General features: G+C 33.0%; 1 protein-coding gene across 1 annotated transcript in view; it reads right to left on the reverse strand.

The window, feature by feature from the left end:
* Positions 1–19,694, reverse strand: part of Sema2a (Semaphorin 2a) — a 1,027,416-nt gene extending 1,007,722 nt beyond the window's left edge. Inside the window, exon 1 of the mRNA XM_089642321.1 lies at positions 18,796–19,694. The gene's annotated coding sequence lies outside the window, so the exon portion shown is untranslated. The remainder of the gene's footprint in view (positions 1–18,795) is intronic.
* Between the last annotated feature and the right edge of the window lie 1,477 nt (positions 19,695–21,171).

Consider the following 21,171-nt stretch of genomic DNA (forward strand, 5'->3'; position numbering starts at 1 on the left):
TTTATATTAAAAAATGTTTTTTTTTTTTAATATCAAAATAACACCTCATATTGGAAAACCCTGTGTATGTGCGCATTTAAAAATAATATCTTTTATTCCTACAACATTAAATCGATTAATTTTCATTATTTCCGTATTATTAATCTCATTCCTCTTGAAATCAGAGTTTTCATATAAGTTTCAAATTATTATAAAGTAGCATCCGTCCCTATTCAATTTTAATTAAAATGTGGAAAATAATTACTCAAATATGATATCGTTACACGTAATAAATAAGTTCAAACGCCTTGATTCAACGTCTTTAAAAGAAGCGGTGGAATGAGGGGGGGGGGGTGAAACTGCAGCCCTCAACATGACGGGGGTGCGAGAAATAGTCGCAAAACGCGATGTAGCAATGATGTCCTACCCAGAAAGGGTATGAAGGGTGTGAAACACGTTTCCCGCCACCTACAGGAGGAATTCTACCTCTAGTCCCACAATTCTCTCAGATATTACAATTTGCCCAGGGCTAAAAAGTTGTACGGAGTCTCGCCCGCTTCTTCCGCTCATTTATGGACCCCTTAGGGGTGTGTTTTCTCAAAGGGGACGCGGCGGGATAGTTACAAGGAAAGTTCCTGTCTTGTAAACCTTGTTCGTTCCTCACCGACTGTAATGCAGACGGATTAATAATATGGTGTCTCTAAATATTATAATCACGAGTGAGTTCTTGCATTAATTGAATTGTTTGTTTGAAAAATAAACGACCTCTGGTGCCAACAAGATGTTCTGAAAAAATCGTAGAAAACCTTTTCCCTTCGTTTAGTGGTTTTTTTTACTACAATTGAATACTTTTTAAGGTTGGTCTTTGAAATTGTTTCAAAGGAAACATAGATTTACATATTATTTTAAGATTGTTAAGGTTACCATTAAGGGGAATCGATTTATAATTATTTAGGACACACCATGCTTACATGTATTATTATGTAGATATGACTTAGTACAATTTATATATGATTAGGAATTGATTAAAATTATGAGATTTAATAGATCTGGTGTGTTGAAAATTACAAAAAAATTTTTGGACTATTTAATTCCGTGTTATCAATACATTTATTCTGTTTCATTTGAGAGTCTATAACGTATTTACATATACTTGATCTTTTACTTTCACAGATGATGTATAATCTCAAACAATATTACTGCCTAGTGTTTACTCGGTAAAGTAATCACTAAACCACGGAACAGAGCAGTTTAAGACATGTTGTTTTCATTCATAAATACAAATGAAAAAATTCTAATACGTTTTCCAAATAGATGTTTGAATTGAGTGTTCGTGCCACATTTTGTCAAATTTCGATGGCCTGGTCCTTTCATGTGTTTTTTTTAATCAACTCTGAGTCTGCACTCTGATTAAATGAAAATATAACGAATTATTTTAAAGTTTCATTTAGCAATCAATTTTGATTTTTAATTCTCTATAGATTAGTTATTAGTTTTTACTTTCCTTTGAAATGCCGATGGTTCCCAATAATGTTACTGGTTAAATTGTTTTATGACAAAGAAGACAATTATATTCTGAAATAGTTGTACTTTGAAATTGGTATGTAAATATGAATCGTAAATTATTGACAGGTAATCAAATACAAATTGGCTTAAACTAAAGACATTTTTTATTGTAAATACCGCACAAGAGTCCCAAATGCTCTTAAAAGTCTGGACCCAGTGGCATCCGTATTGATGCGAACCGTGTGATATCCTCGATTGGTATATGTTGTGAGGCTGAAGAGTCTATTCAGATTTGGTCACCTTACATGGTTAAAGCCATTTCAATCAACATTATATTTTGAATATTTTTTATTTCTCTTTTTACCATATCCAGGTACCAACAGAGCATCACGGAGATATACTAAGAAACAATAAAGCTCACATTTAAAATATATTATCTAATACAAAAAAAAAACATTTGCACGAATGCAAGAGCTTTAAGATTGTCTAAGCCCACCAAAGATATTAGAAGAACGAGATGTGCTATGAGCAGTTCATACTGTGTGGAATTGTTTTGCCCAGTGTCGCCGGTTTTGTTCACCAATACTACTGCACGCCTTCGCTTACGCTAAGGTATCCGCACTAATACATAGAACAGATTTCTGTGCGTACACGTCCCGATAGTATTCAAAGTACCCTAATTAGGTAGTACTCCGCCTACGGTCCGGCGGCCAACATAGCATATCTCGTTCTTCTAATATCTTTGAAGCCCACCTAGACCATTTAGGTAAATCATTTCAATTAAACGGTTTGTATCAGAGTAGTCTAAACGTCCAGTTCCCACCCATGGGTCGCGAGTTCAGTAGTCTGGTAGCTACATAAGTTCTTCATTTTGCAACATTTTCCTCTTATAATAAGCAAAGGAGAAGGAATTCAAATACCGTAAGGGTACCTATCCCTTATTTTGGAACAAGGGTTTTTTAAGCTTTCCACTTGACTTATTTTGCGTTGGATAATATAGCAATGTTAGACTCAATTTTTCAATATTTTTTCCTGATACATAATTAGGTTTCACGTATAAATTATTATCAGTAGGTACATAATAAAAAAGCTGTTTTTCAACTGTTTTAATAAACCTTTTTTTTATTCTTGACGTTTTCCAGCTAAAGCAATTTAAAAATCAGCATAAAGAAATACGCCGTTTTCGTGAAGCGAATATCACCAATCAAAAATATGCCCCAATCCACATCAAAGCAATAAGATATTTCCAATATTTTTCACCTTGCCAATAACGTGCTTTATTCATATGAATTTTAATTCAAATATTCGCTCGGCGGGGACATACCTCCCCCGTGCTCCACCCCCATCGATACTTCGCGATTCTAAGGGTAGATTTCACCCCCTCGGATTTTTATTCCGGAAATAAAATAAACCAATCGGTTATGCCAAATATCCGGCGGCGGTGTACATGATGGAGGAAGAATTTCACCTTCGCCAGATCCGTACCTATCCTGTGGAAACTTGTTTACATTTTAAATCGGATTTTGAAAAATCCGAAAAGCCGCTTTACGCTTCTCAGGACTGTTTTTTTTTAAATTGTAATGAATGCTAAAAAAACACATTTTTACCGATTCTTTAAAAGTTGCAAAAAGTATATTATCTTATGAGAAAGTAATTATCGTATAATTAAGTTAATCAAAATGATAGTTACTAGTGTTGGAAAAACGAAGAAAACTAACTGAATAAAAATATTCCAAATTTATTAAGAATCTCTTCAAATAATCATCATCTGGTTAAAGGCGGGATTGCAGGCTTAGTAAAAATTAAGTAAATGAATTATCATTTTTCATTGTGTAGTTTTAAAAAATAAATTATTTTTAAAAGTATCGTTTAGAGGACTTTTGAAAGCTTCAGATCATTCGACGATGACATTGTGGCTATGTTGAATGTTTTGGTTATTTATTTATTTTAGTTGGAATGCTTATAAATCAATTAATCACAGTTCAATAATGTCCTAAATAATTAATATAGTGACCTAGAGTAAACGGAACTCGCACCGAGTTCAACAGTGATAAAAAGTAGATACCATAAAGTAGAATTGAAACTTTTCTTGAAACAGCTTTAGCTATGTTTAGTAGCTAAGTTTTAGTAGATGTATCTACATCATTTTCCCTTTATTCTTCTTGTACCCCAGATCCTTCATCTTCATCCTCAAACATCAACAATTTGGGAATAACTTAGTACATCGGCCTCGGGCACTTACAACTCCAGTGCGATACAACAAAAGCGTGTTAGTCAAAGTTTTTACAATAGTAAAATATCAATTGTTAAAAAAAAGGTGTTCACCAACAGGAAAAGGATAACATTCGATCTATGTAATTAAATCTGCCATGAAATTTTTTCTATCTTGACTTTTTGCGACCGTGTTAAGCATTACAATTTTAATCTGAGTAAATATCTACAAAGGTTTTATTATATGGTTACTGGACTTTTTTTAAAAATCGTTTAGTCAATAAACAATCTAACCTTATCTTATCTCCAGGAGGTTATTATTCAGAAGGCAATTATTACTATTTTCCTTGTAATCGCGGAATTAAGTGATAACAATAGAAAGAAAATTATTATTAAAATAATAAGCTACACAAAAGTAGTGTATAAAGTTATCAAATAAATTGAAAAATAGAATTCTATTAAAGCCAAAAAGCTCTTGTTACAACAACTGATCTGCAAAGGATTAAATTTAGTATTATTAAAAATGAAAGAAGTATTGAAAACACAAGATTTACATTAGAAAAAAACATCCTAGTTGTATTTCTTACTGTCTGGCAAAAGGGCTGTTAAAATAGTATTATGGTCTAATAAATTTTGAACTTAGAGCGTAGTTGTAGATGAACGGCATGGCACGAAGCAATTTCTAAGAAATAATCACACTTCGATAGCAAGTGTGGCCTTGTCAACCATGATTTTATGACAAAATTAAAAAGAATCAGCGATGTCCTCTGATGACAAAATCCTACCAAATGAATTCTTCATTGTATAATAATGATGTGTTATTGACGAGTGTGTGATTCTCCATCCGTCAATCCAGAGATGGTTCATAGCTCCAAACTGCCGTACAAGGAATGGAGTAATTAAAATATTTCCGTGATTTCAACTGTAATCCCCGGTGACTAGTTTGTATATTTTCATTCTCCTTCATATTTCAATCATAGAAGTGCCACACTCCGAAGCCATTGATAAAAATACATATAAAAGGAACCACAAAAGTTGTTACAAAATCCTTTTGTAACATTCTGTAATATGTAAGTGGATATTTTGCTGGAAATTTTGAAACTGAAACGAAAATTTTAATTTAAAAACCACTATACTTACCTTCATTTACATTATTAATTTTGTGATCTTCTTTTGTGAATTAGTACCAATTATCAAAGTATCCAAAATTTTAAATGACCAAAACATCTATAAATAATGAAAAAATTCAATTTTTCTTTTTAAAAATCATAGTATCCGAATCATATTAACCTTCTTCTGTATTAACCGATCCGTAGGTAAACGAAAGATAGCCGTCTACCAGAATTGGCCCGGAAGATAAAAAAAAGGCCAATAAAGCAATGACAGAGAAGAACAGTTTGGAATAATGGAAAAAGGGCTCACGCATTGATGACTCCGCAAATGGGGAGAATTGAACCGTCTCCGTTCTGCGCTACCTTCCCCATTTCTAGACTGAGCTCTGCAGATAAGCCGGGGGAAAAACAGATTCGGGGTAGAGGGAAGAAGTTGATGTCGTCTTCTAGCTCTCTGATATAGTAAGTAACATTACGGTGATGAAATAAGTATGATTATGTATATTCTTTATAGTATAAAGTTATAAAAATTAAATTAAATTAAAAAATTAAAACACAGCTCTCCAGAAATATATTACATCACATTTTAAGTATTATATTACATCACATACTGATAAATATATTACATAAAATTTTAAAAAATATATTAAATCACATTTTAAAAAATATATTACATCAAATTTTAAGAAATATATTACATCACATTTTAAGAAATATATTACATCATATTTTAAGTTTTTTTTTTTAATTACGTATTGCGAATAACATGACGATGTTTCAATTTCTCTATCTTCCAAAATTATAAGTGGAAAACGTTGCCTGTTTAATGACGGGTATGGCATTGATAGTAGTATAGAACATCGGTGGGAAAACGTCTACAAGAAAAGTAGTGTTTCTAAACTAAATCATTCATTATAGAAATGACGATTCAAACCGAAAAAAGTTTGTAGTAATTACCACTGTAAATTTAAATCAGAAAAATGTCTGCAAATTTCACGACTTCAAAGCTCATCGTTTGAGACTTCTTCAGAAAATAGATTTTAGCTTCAGAGTTAGATGATTAATTTATTATAATGATGATCATTAAAATAAATTAATTTAATATTTTTTTAAATATGCTTGTACTCTCTCTTTTGTCACAATTCGCAATTTTCGACTTCTTTAAATAAAGACGGCTCTTTCCAAATGAATTGTGTTTTAATAATATTTAACATAACCTCACAGTCAGATAAATGTGCTTTAAAGTGTATCATAAAATATATACCCCAAATTCAATTAAAACTATCGCACAAAAAAATAAATTTTTCAAGATATTTCTCTTTGTGACAACGGTCCTAAATTTAATTGAATGTCAGTTTTTTTCTTCTGATCATACTTTAAAAAAAGTTTTCATAATTTATCTGCGTTTAATACAGTTATTTAATCTATCAAAAATATACGAATACAGCACCAGCGTGTCTTTTCCCATGGCGGAAAAGTGATGTGATTATAGTAAAAGGGATTTGCATATATCGGTAGTCATTGAAGTTTTATAAAGAGCTTATAACAGATTTGTTTAATTTATAAATAAAGATTTCGAAGGGGAGATTTCAGGAAACGTTTCAAAAAATTGAGTTTATTTTCGAGCTAAGAATACAATTCAATCGGAATTTGAATCATAGTAAAGTCACTCAATTAAATGTAAGAATTAATTTTTCAGTTAGTTTTAAGGGTCAATTATTAATTTTTTAAATAGAATTAACTTATTAAATTTTTTTGTCATAGTATCTATGGAAATGTTTATATTTACAACTAACTGAAGCACCCAGCGTTTCCCGGTCTTTATTCTGCTGTAAGAGGTGGGAAAAGGGGCAAGGGGATGTTTTTTGAAATATCATATCGACAATTACGCTTATATTATTTTGAAGATCCTATATTCAAAATTTCATCAATCTCGAAATAAAATTGTAAATTTGTAAAACCAACAAACCTTGATAGGCACACTCAACCAGTGATTCCTTGCATTATTTAAAAAAAAAAGTAAGCGTGAAGTTTTACCCTCCGACATTTTTTGTTGTTTAAAAAAAATATATATATATATATTTATATATATTTGTATAAAGCATACTTTGAGCCACATTATATACACTTTTTTTTTAATGCCATTTTGTTTAATCAACCCTTAAAAACTACCCCCTCACAGCTATATACGTCTATGATGTACCGTTTAATATATATATCGATACATACATCTAGAGCATACTTTGAAGACATATTTTTATTCTGTACAGACGATAGTTTGAAGACAGTCCTCAATGTATGCGTTATATATAATTTCCCGTCGTGGTCTCAAACAATGCTTTTCACAGAGAGGTGTTTCGTGTACATAAAGCATACTTTCGACCTATGGTAAGTAGGAAACTTCCATTGGAATAATGTGTAATTATTAATATTTTTGACGCCAGATGGCACAAATAATAATATCAAATATGTAGATATTTACGCGCTGTGAATTTGGTACATTATGATAAAGTAATGTTTCGTCTTCAAGTCCAATCCTTTATGAAACTTTTTCGTTGAGTTTTTCGAAAGGTAAGAGTGAAAAATTTCATCCATCTCGAAAAAAAACATTTTTAATACTTATTGTTAATTTTAGCTTTTTTATAGGTACCAACAAACTTTTACCCATAGATAATAGAAACAAAGCGGATATGGCATGGAAGCGTGCCAACTGTCATCGAGCTTAGACCATACTGCACGGGTTGTACGTTTGGTGACTATGTAGGAGTGTAGATGCAGGGCATTGTAAGTTTATATGATGTTGGCGACACTACACACAAACTAAAAACAATTAATGGCCTATCTTCCCTGTTCCGGTACACATTTTAACTTATGTGTTAGGTAGGTACCTAGATGGTTTTACCCATAGATAATAGAAACAAAGCGGATATGGCATGGAAGTTTGCCAACTGTCATCGAGCTTAGACCATACTGCACGGGTTGTACGTTTGGTGACTATGTAGGAGTGTAGATGCAGGGCATTGTTAGGTTAAATGATGTTGGCGACACTACACACAAACTAACAACGATTAATGGCCTATCTTCCTTGTTCCGTTACAAATTTAAATTTTTGTGTTAGGTAGGCACCTACATGGTTTTACCCATAGATAATAGAAACAAAGCAGATATGGCATTGTATTATTTCACAATTTATCTTTAAAAATAATATAAGGTATATTTGCGATACGTTCCAGATTGGAGGGTACTCTCAGTATTGCCCTGGTGTAATACCATCATCCAGAATTGAAAATTTGATTGAAATGGCTTTAGCCGTGTTTGGTGACCAGGTACTTCCCCACCTTTCTCTTCCACATCTCCTTCCTCTCTCCAATACTTTTAGCTTAACAACGAGCAATTTTGAGCTACCGGCATCTGTTTTTCCTCCCTCCTATAATCCGAGCCTCTTCAAGGCCTGCATTAATAAATCCCTTCCTACAGCCCCTACCTTAATCCGCCTCACAACGCCGCCCAACCGGGTGGTGACATAGTTCCCCTGTCGGTACACTGCACAGGCAGGGACGCTCTTGTGAGGTGTCACATATATGTATATAAAAACATACCCCAATTGTGTGGGGAGTAAAACTTGGTCTGTGATTGTGTGAGTTCTTTCGTATAACACTATTGGCCGAAGCCTTGAATGAGTGAGTGCATATTTGATGCAAAAGTATAATATATGGAGTTCGCAAAGTAATTTTTTTGCGTAAATCTTTTTCATGATGAAACTTGTGCGTGGTAATCCTTCGCAAACCAAAAAAGGATTTACTAAAGAAGTGGAAACGTTTATGAATTGAAAATATATATTTTTATGATTTCGACAAAAAATGTGTAATTCGACTAAACATTCAGAAAAAAATTAAGCATTTACCTTCAGCAACAAAAACACATTAAATTTTAAATGTGTAACATTTAGATGAATAATTTTTATCACAATTCTCCATTAGGAGATATAAAGTTAATTTCTCACTTCCTTTATTTCTCAAAATGTCCTTGCACACTTATTACGTTTATTAAATATTAAGTCAATACATTTGAAAATAAATATATCTACGGCCCTACTCATAAATATTCCCTAAAACGACGCTTCAACATCGTACTAGCTATTCTGGGGAGGGGACTGATCCTGCCGGATTGTAAATTTTTTACAAGAAGATTTGACGAATTATATTGGTGACGATTTTTTTAGCGTGGCAGTACTCATTAGCATTTAACATTTTCGGCGTGTTGTCAACTTCACGTTAGTTTATTTACGTCAATATTTAGACAAAAGTGGCCGTCATGTTATAGTAATCAGATTATACCTCAAATATGATTTAAGATTTTCACGGCCAAAAGTATTTTTGTTATTTGCTTTTGGGGTGTTATGCCGTGTTGCGCTAACTCCTTCTTTAGCCAACGTTTCGGACAGCATTGTAGTGTCCATCATCAGGGCAGATGTGTTATTTATTGCCCTTGATTCTTGGTTCTGCCCTGATGATGGACACTGCAATGCTGTCCGAAACGTTGGCTAAAGAATGAGTTAGCGCAACACGGCATAGCACCCCAAAAACAAATAACAAAAAAGATTTTACCTCTATTCCCATAATTACTTTTTAATTTTGATGAATACCTATTTATACCAATTTTATTTTCTAAATACTTAAGTTTTTTTACCGAGTTGCATCTCTTTACCTAACCTTAGTAACACCATTAAATAAAATAAAAACACTTTGTTTACCTTTTATAATAGAACTGCATATACTACATCTCATTTTCATAAATGATACAGAAATATTCCTGGTTTTAAATTAATAAAACAACATTTAGTATTCGATTAAAACTGATTTCTTTTATTGTTCCACAAAATGATACAATTAACGCAGTTTGCCAATAGTAACTGTCTTAATTAAAGCAGGAAACATCGAACGGAAGACATGCTTTCAGTATTTATCGATTAAGCTTACATTACTCCGACACACACTAGCTTAATTAACGATCTTAATTAATCACAGGCAAATAAAAAAAATAATAATAATTGGATAATTTGTAGAGCGCCGTTTTTGTGAAAGATCACCTCAAGGGCGCTAAATGGTTCTAATAATGGGTTCAAGGAAGCAGTTTCCGAAAGAAATCCGAAATAGTAGTACCTAAATATTTTAATATTGTTGAGCGACGAAAATCCGAAATAGTAGTACCTAAATATTTTAATATTGTTGAGCGACGAACGAACTTTGAAACAGCCTGTAGGTAACATTCGATTCACGCGTGCCAAGTCCATGCGCGTTGACTACCATCGAGAACGATAAATGCGAAGCCTTTATTATATGCACTCACTTCTAATAATAATAACAAATTAAATAAAAACAAATCACTTTGTTTACACCACTTACACCGCTTTCTTAGTAATTTAAAAATCACCTAAAATAATAAAGTATTTTACCTTGAATTCACGGCAACAAGCTCGAAAAAAAAACTGTCCGGACGAAAAGTGAATGCTACGCCCAGACACTTGCCACTTGACACTTGTGGCAACGCAAGCCTAGGTAAGCGTAGGCAAGCCAAACGTTGGCATCTACGCTCTTGGCGGACGTCGAGGCAACTACATCAGCTGTGTCAGATGTCATTTTTCCTATTTCTATTTAAAAGCTAAACGAAGAAATTGCCCAAAAAAAAGACAAATTAATTTTATTAATAATTTGAGAAGAAATTTGAAAATAATGTAAAAAGATTGCTGCCAAAACTATGGGAAAAAATAGTTGAAGATAATATTGTTAATTTTGAAATTTGAAATCGTCAGAAACAACTTAAAAATAAGTGCTCTCGCTAGCAGAAAAGTTGCTTGAAATGGCTGTAGCCGTGATTAGTGATCAGATCTAAATAGCTATGTACTTCCCTACCTTCCTCTTCCTCATTTATTTCCCCTCCTCCACTACCTCCAGCATCACAACATACCCCAATTGGGGATGCCATAGTCTCACTGGCTCCAGATGGCTTGGAGCTGTTGAGACTCTTGTGCGGTATTCACACACAAAAAGAGTGGTATAATGCATTCGTCCCGGATATACGAGAGACCCAGTTTCAACCGTTACTTTATTTATTTTTCTGTGACTTGTTCCTTTTCATATAAAAATTAACTAATTTACTTGAATTAATTATATATGTTTTTAAATTAATAAATCCATACATAGGACCCTGCTTGATATAATTTTAAAAAAATGATTATCGTTTGTCCAGTTATACATTTTTACGATATTTACTATAAACAGCTCGGAGTTGCACTCTTCTCAGGGTTAATTGCCATATACAAGGCGCAAGTTAGCAACGCTTGCCGCGCCTTGTGGACAGAATACCAACCGGACCCCGGCCTGATCGGCAGCAAGCTATCGCAAGCCTATTCAAGCCAAGCCAAACGCTTGCGGACGCTTGCCGAGCCGAGACAAGTATGTGGGCGCCCCTTAAAACACTTTTTATGGTTTGTAGAAATATCACAATATCATAAATATCGAAATGTTACAATCGATATGATATTATAAGAATGTTCGTATATTTCGGTAACAAAACCGAATTCCGAAACCGGAACTTTTCGTAGGGCAACATAATATATTTTTTAATGTAGAAACGGACTTCAAAATGTCCAAAACCCAATAAAATGCTTTATTATATTATAGCTTAAAAGAAAATATATTTATTTGTGATAACTATTTGTGATTTTGATAACTCCATGCCACACCAATTTAATTTGTATGGAAGGTAAAAAACAGTTTCTCAAGAAAACTTAAAAAAAAATAACTGGCTATTCAGATCTTGTTACTAAATATAGCTAAAACTATTTAAAGCAACGTTTCAATTTTGAGCGGTGGTTTTACTCAGAGCGCCTTTCACTATGCGATGCGCCGCAAGTGCACAACAGATTATTTAAATGAATTGATTGTGAAATAAGACAAATTAATTGAATAAAATTTACTCGCAACTCCGGATTGCTAGTTGAGAGCCTTACCCCTCGACCAAACCTTACCACAAACATTATTAATTTTCTCCATCAGGAGTGTTGAAAATTTTGAAGTGTTGCATATAAATCGAACTCACATGGAATAGCACTATTATATATATATATCCCTACGCGATAGTGTGACATAACACATAACACCACTAACCAATGATAGCTAAAATGTATCACGCCACAAGAAAGATACAGCGGCAAGGGCTACACAAAACAAACAATTTAGTTTCATGCTTGATATCGATAGTTAAATCAAATCTTGATGTTTTAGACTTCGGTAGGCAGGTACCTACCTAGGTTACTACTTACTTGGACTTTACGATAATTTATGAAAAGATATGTACAAAGTAGGTAGGAATATAATTATGTTGCATTCTGTAAATTGATTCGAATTCGTAAGATCAAAGAAGATAGACCGCATACCTACCACAGTTCTTACAATACAATTAGGTTCGCTATTTCGCCTTTCGGAAAAATCTCTGGTGTATTTTGTTTATCTAGGTACCTACCAAATCAGAATCCAGTCGGTGTCCCGAAACGAACGATTACTCGTACTAGGTACTGTAGGTACGAAGAGAAGGAAATGGAGCGGTAAAGGTTCCTGACTAGGTATTTATATCTGGTCACCAAGCAAGACTAAAGTTATTATAATGAACACGATAAAGAAGTGGACGCTTTATATGGATTAGGCATATTGCACGGATTAATGGAGAAAAGAGTGTAAAGAGAATACAATCGAATCCTAGCTGTTCAAACCTAGTTAATTACTGTGTAAACGTCCTAATTAAAACCTCTTCAAATCTAACAACTGAATAAATATTAACTATTTTATTCGATACTTAAATAAGTGAGATAAGGAATTAATATGTATTTATTTGTAAGAAACAAACAGCTTACAGTATACATAATATATAATACAGAGATAAATACCTACAATACGACTGCAATCCATTCACACAAGTGAATTGCAGTCAAGCCAAAAAAGTTTCTTATGCTAATATTGGTTTGGAGATGGAGTTTTATTATATCTTAAAATTAATGTTTGGTTAGAGAAAAAGGAGAGGAATATAGGATAAGGATATAAGATGCTCCCGATACATTTCATACTTTCGTATTAATTTATCGTACGCGTTTCTTCTATTCGATATTTCTGAAGAGTTTTTTAAAAATGTCTATGCTGTGAATTTTTTTGTTATATTGCGTACATATTCCAGGAATTGGGATTTTTTTTTCTAATGTTTGTTCTACATGTGGGCAAATGGAATAAATTGGATTGGCGGGTTAATCTTGATGGAATTGGAATTTTTATTAAATTGGTAAGCTCTGGCGAGTCTCGGCCATTATTTAGAATTTTATAATACAGGATTTGATAAAAAATTAAACACTAGTAATTATTACGGTTTTGATAAGGATAACATTTTCATTTTAAAACTGGTTTATGCCTGTTGATTTCCGTAAAATACAACAAATAGAAATGATGGTTCACAGAATGATAATACCGATAATCTTATATGGCCACTAACTGAAAATAATATTAAAAATGTATTTTAATTATCATTGGTTGTGACAACCCTTTCCTAAAAGAAATATATTTGTTCAATGTAATCCGATAGCTGTCTGGGATATATCCGGTCGAGAATATGTGGAAAGGGTTCAATCAAATTACGGAACAAACTGTTGGGTAGCTGTCTCTTTTCTGCGCGGTGGCAGGAGCACGTCAGTAACACGTGTTAAAATGTTCACGTGATCGCGGAGTGAATTCGTAGCTAATCGTTTGAGAACTTTGTTATGAATTAAGTTTTGAACTTATTAACCACCTACCTATGATGTTTTTCAATTAAATTAAAATTAATCTTGTAACCGACCAATATTTAGCCCAGTTACCTAGGTACCTAGGTACATATCTATGAACAATAAGTTTTCTGAAAAATGTAATCAATTTATTTAGACAAAATTAATGAAATTAAAAGTTTTTCGATTTTAAAGAGGTCTAGGATTTTAATGTTCTGAGCCGGGTAGCAGTATCTACCATTACATCAACACCACTACCATCACTCAAGAGTCTGCTCCTAACCGTCTGGCGACAGTGAAAGTACACATTTACAAATGTTCCGAAAGTGCCAATGCAAAGTGAAAGTGCCGAAAATATACTATAGTATAGGTACCAACGTATTAAGTAAACTTAATAAACTGTTAATTACACCTATTTATCAAATATTTTTTTTATTTTACAAGCAATAATTATTCGCCTGAAACACTCATCCACATTGAAAAATCTCCTGATAAAAGATACATGACGCAAGATATAAGATATACAAGATAGTTTACCAAAAAAATAATAAATATTTTTTTCTTGCGCACGCCGTAATTTGAACCCGCGACCTCCGAATTCATAGCCAAGAATCGTAATCTCAATCTCAACGGCGAAACAATGAACAACTATTTTCTAGTTATTTAAAATATTGCATTATTCACGTAACATGGCGATACTGAAAGTACCTATCTACCATTCTTGAACTTGCCGCAAATATACCATATAGGTACGAACGAATTATTTGGTATAATTTATCAAATAAAATTTACTTGCGCACGCCCTAATTTGAACCTGCGACCTCCTAATTCGTAGTCAAGGATCGTCATCTCAATCTCAACGGCGAAAAATTTAACAACTATTTTGTAGTTATTTAAAATATTGCATTTTTTACGTAACATGGCGATACTGAAAGTACCTATCTACCATTCTTGAAATTGCCGCAAATATACCATATAGGTAGTAACGTATTATTTAAACAAATAAATATTGTGAAATTATACAAATTTATCAAATAAAATTTACTTGCGCACGACGTAATTTGAACCCGCGACCTCCGAATTCATAGCCAAGGATCGTAATCTCAATCTCAACGGCGAAACAATGAACAACTATTTTGTAGTTATTTGTAGTTATTAACTATTTTCTAGTTATTAAAAATATTGCATTATTCAAGTAACAGGGCGATACTGAAAGTACCCATCCACCATTCTTGAAATTGCCGCAAATATACCATGTAGGTACTAACGTATTATTTAAACAAATGAATGTTGTGAAATTATACAAATTTATCAGATAAAATTTACTTGCGCACAACGTAATTTGAACCCGCGACCTGCGAATTCGTAGCCAAGGATCGTAATCTCAATCTCAACGGCGAAAAATTTAACAACTATTTTGTAGTTATTTAAAATATTGCATTATTCACGTAACATGGCGATACTGAAAGTACCTATCTACCATTCTTGAACTTGCCGCAAATATACCATATAGGTACGAACGAATTATTTAAAACTAATAAGTATTGTGAAATTATAGAAATTTATCAAATAAAATTTACTTGCGCACGACGTAATATGAACCCGCGACCTCCGAATTCATAGCCAAGGATCGTAATCTCAATCTCAACGGCGAAACAATGAACAACTATTTTGTAGTTATTTAAAATATTGCATTATTCACGTAACATAGCGATACTGAAAGTACCTATCCACCATTCTTAAACTTGCCGCAAATATACCATATAGGTACGAACGAATTATTTAAAACTAATAAGTATTGTGAAATTATACAAATTCATCAAATAAAATTTACTTGCGCACAACGTAATTTGAACCCGCGACCTCCGAATTCGTAGCCAAGGATCGTAATCTCAATCTCAACGGCGAAACAATGAACAACTATTTTGTAGTTATTTGTAGTTATTAACTATTTTCTAGTTATTAAAAATATTGCATTATTCAAGTAACAGGGCGATACTGAAAGTACCTATCCACCATTCTTGAAATTGCCGCAAATATACCATGTAGGTAGGTACTAACGGATTATTTAAACAAATAAATTTTGTGAAATTATACAAATTTATCAGATAAAATTTACTTGCGCACAACGTAATTTGTACCCGCGACCTGCGAATTCGTAGCCAAGGATCGTAATCTCAATCTCCACGGCGAAAAATTTAACAACTATTTTGTAGTTATTTAAAATATTGCATTATTCACGTAACATGGCGATACTGAAAGTACCTATCTACCATTCTTGAACTTGCCGCAAATATACCATATAGGTACGAACGAATTATTTAAAACTAATAAGTATTGTGAAATTATAGAAATTTATCAAATAAAATTTACTTGCGCACGACGTAATTTGAACCCGCGACCTCCGAATTCGTAGCCAAGGATCGTAATCTCAATCTCAACGGCGAAACAATGAACAACTATTTTGTAGTTATTTAAAATATTGCATTATTCAAGTAACATGGCGATACTGAAAGTACCTATCTACCATTCTTGAATTTGCCGCAAATACCTATACCATATAGGTAGGTACTAACGTATTATTTCAACAAATAAATATTGTGAAATTATGCAAATTGCACGCCGTAATTTGAACCCGCGATTTCTGAATTCTTTTTTTATAGTTATATTATTATTGCATTATTCACGTAACATGAGAGTAGGAAGTATGTACCTCTCATTATTATTTTTCATACATTTATACTTTTGAATAGGTACCTAGAAGAAAAAAAAACTATAAAAATAAAAAGTATAAAACTCAGTACGGGTAGTGAAGCCCACATTGTCAAAGTATGAAAATAAATTTATTTTGAAAATACAGGTATCTGTAATATGATTAAAAATTATGGAAGTATTTTTTTTTTCACAAAGCACTCTTTTCAGGGTGGAATGCCTAAAACCAAAAAAAAAACTTTTTTTTTTAATGTTTGCACAAACGTAATATGTGTAATTATTTTTATTAGATTATTTTAAAATCAGTTTTTAATACACCATCAAATTATGTACGAGCATATTAATTTTATTATTATCTAATGAGAAAAAATAATACCAACAATGCGGACACCGGGTTTAAAAATGCGACATTCTCCGACAAAAGCAAGCGAAAAAGAATACAAACATAAATTAGGTAAATAGGTACCGAGCCTTTGCTAATTCGAAAATTCACAATAGAAAATTTCAAAAATCTGAGAACGATACGATAGTGGCATCTATGGATATTTTAGTAATGTATGGCTCAAAGCATGCCTTCTGCATAATTTTAAAATTGGCTTCAATCTATGCGTTGCGTATATAATGCAAAGTGTTAGTTTGGGGACAGATACTTTGGGCCTGTCCCCAAACTATACAAATGTCCCCGAAGTATGGGCGCGCTCGAAAAACTGTCCTCATTCTATGCTTCCCACATATATATATTTTTTTATGTATATATATATATATATATATATTATATATATCACCGGAGACGAAAATGTTAACTACATGTTTTACTCCAAATAACTTAACAAACACAGTGAAAATTCAACAGACCTTTAAAAAGTTACATAAAGTCATTGGAAAGGATGAAAAAAAAAATTTAAACCTAACCTAACCTTACCTAGTTAACCCAGTTCATAGAGATTTGTTTTATCACTTTCCATGACTTTATATAACTTTTTGAAGATGTGATGAATTATCATTTTGATGATTTATCCGATCACCAGTGCTGATATATCAGAAAAAAATATTGTTGATTTTTTTCAAGAAGTTAAAATGATGCTGAATGTTAGGATGGCAGATTGACAAATGGAAGATGTGCGGCTCTCGGATAGTGTGGAGTTTACGAGTTAAAATCTTAGCCACAACCTATTCTTTTTTTAGCGTGCTTCTCAAGTATCATATTCTTTGAAGATAAAAGATCTCTGGGCGTTTGAATAAAATAATTTAATTAAATTGTATTATAATTTTATAAAATTCTTCACTTTTTTTATTAGAGGCATGAAAGGTAGCTCTTGTCACAACAAAGAAAAGAATAACTCCCTCCGAAATGAAAAATATTGTCTCCCTAGACTTGTGATAGGAAAGATTGAGGAAAAACTTGATTTCGGAAGATGGGGACTGCCATGTCTGAGAAACTTGAGGAATTGGTGATCTGAAATTTATATCCCCTCCTTACTTCATACTGCAGACGGCCATAATATCTTCGAAATGGTTTTTAACAAACTTATGGCACTTTTTTTCTTTTTTTTTCTTCAACACACACGCAGGAGGTTCTTACGAAAATATTTTCTCTCAGTGCCTATGTTATCATTGAGGATGCAGTGTGGAGTGTATTATGAAGAAATGTAGGAGAGGAAGATCAGGAATGAGGGGTGGGTAGGAATTTAGGAGTCAGTGTGTCCAGGAGTGACGTACGTATTAATCCATCTCTCCTGCTGCATTGCAGACGAAGGGTTGAGAGAAACCAGCTGGAGAGGTCAAAGGGTCTATCCAATCCGGCATCTTCCGATCTGCCCGCCATGCAGCTGGGAGGGGCAGACACATCCACTGCTAAGACATAAAAAAACCTCACATAGTGAACCCGGGTACCCCTGCTAAGTCACAAAACGTAGCGAACCACTTGGGTGACCTATGGCAGAGGTGTTGGTTATCCGATAAATCTCTGGGCGGTGGTACGCAAATCCGCCTTCCAAATTGAAACTACATACAGATCAATAATATTTTTGATGGACTGAACTAACTATATGAAAAAACGTTTTGTATTTGTATTTTTTAGATTGCTTTTACATATTTTACTGTATTTTTAAGGAGAACGAGAATCCTAACTACTGTCCGAAGCCAGTGAAGATATGGCTATCCCGATTGGGGTTTATTGTGAGACCAAAGGAAGAAAGTAAGGGATGATTGAGAAGTATAGAAAAGACTCCATCACTAAGCATTATACGTACAATTTTGCCCTTAAAACATATTATGAAAAATCAATTCATGCCAAACCTTTAAAAATGTTAAAAAATAACACAAAATACCAAGCAAATACGATTGTTTTCTATTTAAATTCAATTACTATTGGTTTAATTCATACCCACTTGTCGCAAACATGATTTATAAAACAACAAAATAAACAAGATAAACTAGCAAAAGAAAATTCATAAAAATGGCACTCACCGTATGTTTTCTTACGTTCCCTGGAACCCCTTGCGTACAAACAGATCAAGTACTTGTCGTGTAAGAGTGTGTTATGCGCTCCAGCAAAATGTACCACAAACAAACACTAGATTCTACTCACAATCCCTAGTTCCTTTGACAAGCCTTTAAGATATAATATTAGTTTAGTATAATATACTACGAAGCTATTATTTTTATGCAATCGTCTGGGATATGTGTTTTACATTGAAATAACACAATTATTTTTAGCGTTCATTGAAACATTGTGACTGATAATATAATTTCAAAACAATACATTTTTACTATTATTTTTACTATCGTTGGTATGTTATTTTCAGTGGGAATTTAAATATTATAGATTAGAATTTAAATGTTAATTTTAAACACTGACTTATATTATTAACATTATTTGCCTATTATTAACAATTTATTCTACATTAAATGCCTGCATTTTATTTACTATATTGTTGCTATTGGCTTTATCATTTCACTTTATATTGACTCACTGAACAAAAAAATGAATTTAATGACCAACAAATTTAAACACTTACGACATTTTCAGCTATCAACTATTGTAATAATAATAATAATCATTCAAAGATATATTAACTCGAAGCACGATTCAAAATCCTATTGAAAAACTGGAGTCTTTCAATATTTTTAAGAAGATATTCGTACATATGTCAAAATTCGCGAATGATCCTTATCATTGTCAGAGCAATTGATAATGCACTACAAATACCGGGAGAATAACTACACTTTTTCACACATAGTTAGTTCTTGGAAAGCTTTGTGTATGTTTTAATTTTTTTGCGTGATTTGTCGGAGGCTTTTGTAGGCTCTCGCGGCGTGGTTTTGACGGATCGGGGGATGAAAGGACGCGCCGCGACGCTCTCCACGGCTCGATACCGACTGACTGGCCGTTCGGGCGCACCCCCCGCGCCCCGACGCACCCCCACCCCCAACCCGCCGCAACCTACTGACAACCGACCCCTAAAGTTAGAGTCCGCTGTGCGAGAGAGAATCGGAACACAGATGAACACCTGATAGAATTTATTAGATAAGGAATGGACACTGCTAATTTCGTCCAAACGAAGCTGAGAAAATGCAACATTTTCATCATAATGTGATAAATGTAACTAGTAGTTATAGTAAAATTTGATCTGAAACATAAATAAAAATTCAGAAAAAAGTGCTTTTTTAATTTCATATTGAAATGAGCATTTCGAGCTGACAACAAATTCAGCAACGAGGATATTATAAGATTACTTATGGACAGTCAGTTGATTTATTTTATAACAATTAAATATAAATAGATGTAGGAATGAGAAAGTAGGTGTAGCTAAAATATTTGAAAGCGCAGTAATTTACTAATTCCTACCACATAAAGGGATTTGATGAAACTGAAGACACGTCTTTAAAAAATATTCTTACAGTTAGGTACAGTACACAACGCAATTACTGTCACAAAAATTAGAGAAATTTATTTTCGGCATGTTTGTGAAATATCATTGTCTAAATCTTTTTATTAAATTGAAAAATAGTTGATTAGAGAACGTAGGGTATATTTTAAACACACACAAAAATGTTTAAAAAAAACATTTTCTAATTGACACAAAAATTTTTCTGTTTACTATTGAACAGACTATACAGCAAAGCTTTTCTTCCTTCCCCAGCCCTCTCCACCTAAGACCTATCCCTGCTATTTAAAGCCTTGCAAAAGGTGGGAAATACTTTCACAAAAGGATTTTCTCACACAACCGTTCATAAACTACCTCTGTACAGAAATTTATTCCCTTTTACTGGTTGCCCTTAAAATTACCAGCCTTTTTTAGAATTTCCACACACTGGGATGTGGGTAAATGTATCACCGGGTGTACGCAGCCCCCACACGATTTTTCGCATAGGCAATAGGCGTATATGTAAGAAAAACAGTATTTAAAGCCTGCGAGAATGTATCTTAAAATATATTGTTTCGTTATTTCGTACGACGATGCTCGCTTCCTTATCCATTATTTTTCGGTGTTTTATTTAGGCCGTGTGTACATTTCACATTTTAATTGAAATGTATTACTCGTAGTTATGTTTAGGTTTTTGTTGATGTTATATATAAGAAAGTAAAACAAATACGTTATAAATAGTAAGGTATTTATTCTGACTGTGAAGGTTCCCATAACACCAACAAAAAGATGAAAAATTAAATGATTTTTTTTTCGTTCATTAAATTTGTGTTTTCATTAAGTGGATACTTAGATAAACTGTAAATGTAAGCTACCGAATTTTCAGTAAATGCTTAGATAAACAGTAAATGTGAATATTTGGTAAGTTACCCAATTTCCACGGTACGTATTTCAATAAAATTAAAAAAATGCATAC

The sequence above is a fragment of the Hesperophylax consimilis genome, chromosome 18, assembly GCF_061612785.1.
Source record: "Hesperophylax consimilis isolate HC1 chromosome 18, BYU_Hcon_1.0, whole genome shotgun sequence".
Classification (NCBI taxonomy): Eukaryota; Metazoa; Arthropoda; class Insecta; order Trichoptera; family Limnephilidae; genus Hesperophylax; species Hesperophylax consimilis.